The sequence below is a fragment of the Sitodiplosis mosellana genome, unplaced genomic scaffold (assembly GCF_009176505.1).
Source record: "Sitodiplosis mosellana isolate CC-2019 unplaced genomic scaffold, AAFC_SMos_1.0 Smas_scaffold_461, whole genome shotgun sequence".
Classification (NCBI taxonomy): Eukaryota; Metazoa; Arthropoda; class Insecta; order Diptera; family Cecidomyiidae; genus Sitodiplosis; species Sitodiplosis mosellana.
In genome coordinates, this window is record NW_022595703.1 from 6,008 (window position 1) to 9,253 (window position 3,246).

Sequence of the window (3,246 nt, forward strand, 5' to 3'; positions counted from 1 at the left end):
TATATTTTGAAAGAGGAGAGTATGATTTCTGTTGATTCTATCTGCGTTAAAAGGAAGTATGTTGGCATCCCGTCTAGCCTCAGCGGTTTTTCACGGTTTCCGCGGAACTGATAAAAAATAACAACATAATGTCTTCGGCAAAGTTGTAGTACTCGAGGTCTTCTATAACATTGCTGAAGACATCTATCTCTTATCTCTTATCAGTTGCGCGCAAATCGCGCACATAAAAAAGCAAATTTTATATAGAACTTTTTTTTTCTTATCATTTTTCGCGCTTTTCGCGGAACTGATAAGAGATGAGAGATAACTGACTCCAGCAATGTTATAGAAGACCTCGAGTGCTACAACTTTGCCGAAGACACCAAGTTGTTTTCTCTTATCAGTTCCGCGGAAACCGTGGACAACCGCGAGGACCCGCCAAAAATGAACATACTCGCCTTTAACCATTTTTGAGTCGAAAGAAACTTACTCTTCTCTTTCATAACAAAGTCAGATGAACTTACTCTCCTCTCGATCTAGTCAATAGAAATTACATTTTTCTTTTATTTTTTTTCTTTCATTATAATAAAATATTTTAAATTGGAAAGCATCTCAACGTAAAGTATTAAATTTTTTTAAATAAGTTTCATTTTTCATTCATTTACAAGGGTCGAGATGCAACACCATATTTAGAAAGAAATCGGGTTGGTCGTGATGCCATCGATTCAGCAGCTGCTTTAACCGACATGGGCAAATATCTGTTCCGAGAACGTCGACTACCAGTTTATGATATTGCAGTTGCGATAACAAAGTAAGTTCAGACTCATCACTTTAGGAACCAGTGTTGAGCATTCAAAATAGCAAAAAATTGTTGTGGAAAATTATCATTCGAACAATCACTGTGAGTATTGAAAGGTATTTCACGTAAGATTATCTTCAACCGTCGAAGCAAGTGTTCTTGGTCATCTTGAAGCACACGGAGGCGTGTACACTCTACAGCTTAAAAATGGAATTTTTTCAATTTATTTGAAGCAGATAAATGAAATCCAGATCATACGCTACTTCCATAGAAGAGTCAAAAAGCGCACCTCAGTTTAAAAGTCCGATTTATTTATGCATTTAAGAAATATTTCCAAAATGTTTGTCCAAATGATAGCAACAAAATATCATGATAATTTCTTACACAGGTATGATATGTGTCGCAGAAGAAAAGGTGGCCGATGCACAAAAGGAACAGCGGGTAACCATCTAAATTTCCAAGCCCAAATGAGATAAAAACTAAATAATCAGCAAATAACAATCTGCATTTAGTTTAACTTTTGGTGGTTTTAATTTGTTTTTTTTTTTTCAACTGTAATAGCTCATCTGATTTATATAGGTTGTGTTTTTTTGTCAATTCTGATAGTAGATAGTGGGAAAATTAGTTTGCATATAAGAGTCGTTGAATATCTTAACAGCATTGGCTTTATTTTTTTACTAAATGCCATAATTCAAGTGCATTGGTAGTCATTTTTCATTGCTTAAACGATATTTATTCATGATCAAATAAAACATTCATTACGACATGTGCAACAATGATGCAAATACAGCGCGAGTAACATTCTGATAAAAATGTTATTGTTAGTGTTGCACTACCCCGATGGCGATGGTAATAATAAACTTTATTAAACTTTTATGGATTCTTCAGTTGAGAAAATATTAATATTTTTTGCCATAAAATCGTTGATCAAATTCATTTCGAATCGAGCAATTCCAATTTATTCAGAGGTGCTACAGACAATATTGTTTTTCAAGTCAAAGTTCATTAATCGTTAGTAAATGGTATGAAACAATTATATAAAAATTGATTATCTTTTTTGCCTCTAGATGAAACAATATCAACCAAAACGTTTGAATTATATCATTGATTATGATGCAATTATATTTATAGCAAAAAGAAAGAAAAAGCCTATTTAAAGTCGGCAGTCAAGTTCAACAGTCCATATCGAAATTCCGATTACTTCAGTTTCAATTTCATCGAATGTCTTACGTAGAAACTTATGTCACAGCTCTCTCAATTTCTTTATTTGCTTCATGTGCTACATGTATCTTTTGTATTATTTTTTTTTATTATTAAGTAACGTTCGCACTAACAACGGAATTCCATAAATGAATGATCCCAATTGTTATAGTTTAGCCGTGTGCAATCAACATATGCGAGAGCGAACGCAGTAAAATCGCATACGGAAGTGAATCGGCGATAACTAGGATTACGTAATATTATGTGGTTTAACTAAAAAAAAAAATTAACCATTTACCTTTCGTAGAATTTTGCCAAAACAATATATAGTCTGGGTGGAATTTTAATTGAATTTTCAAATAATAATTGTGATTAGATAGATTAAAAAAAATTTAAATCTGGAATTAACAAAAACAAAAAAAATTCTTTGGTTTTTTCCTAATGTCAAACATAATATTTCTAATTTGATCCAAATGAAATGAATGATGAAATAGGTTAGTTGTAAGAGCTTTGGATAAAAATCAGATTAAAATATCTCAACATTGGCGGTCACATATTATTATCATCGTTGGTATTTGCTGTTTGTTTTAATGACTTCATTTTCGACATTACTCCGTTCCAAATTCCGTCTTACAGTCGTTCACTTTCGTCTTATTTTGTGGGTTTTTTCGTCATTGTTTTCGAATCCGTATTTTTATTTTTGTGTTAAAAAGATTGAAATTGAAAAGCTACCAATTTTTTGTCTTACTCAACTATTCCAACAAATTCTTACAGACTCGATATGTGCCGAAGAAATTATCCAACCGATGTATGTAATCGTGGTACAGCAGGTAAATGTGATTTTATTGCTGGCACAACAACATATTCACGACGATTGTGCAATTACTGTTTTCCTCTCAAATTTTACTTACTTCTTTTTCACTATTATATTTTCCCTATTTTTTTTTTTACACGTGTCGTGCAAATGTATAAAATGACAAATCACACTTTATGCAAATACAAATTTTATACCAATGGTGCTGTCACACTCAACACAATGCTATAGAAAAAACCCCAAAAGCTGATTTTTTTAAAATGTATTTCATGAAAAAGAGTGCAAAAATCAGACAATAGAACAAGGGTGACGCAGCAGATTTTTTTTTTTCAAATTTACGTTCAGAATTTTATGTGACATAATTTTAATATGACTTTATGTTTCATATTATTCAAATGTAACAGATCGGATTTATTATTAGAAGCACACACGCACATACCCAAAAACTAGATAT

The 3,246-nt window shown here is 32.0% G+C and overlaps 1 long non-coding RNA gene across 1 annotated transcript; it reads left to right on the forward strand.

The window, feature by feature from the left end:
- The first annotated feature begins 647 nt into the window (after positions 1–647).
- On the forward strand, positions 648–2,518 carry LOC129570866 (uncharacterized). The gene is made up of 2 exons (XR_008688177.1): positions 648–790; positions 1,167–2,518. It is a non-coding gene; the product is annotated as an uncharacterized LOC129570866 (long non-coding RNA).
- The last annotated feature ends 728 nt before the right edge of the window (positions 2,519–3,246 follow it).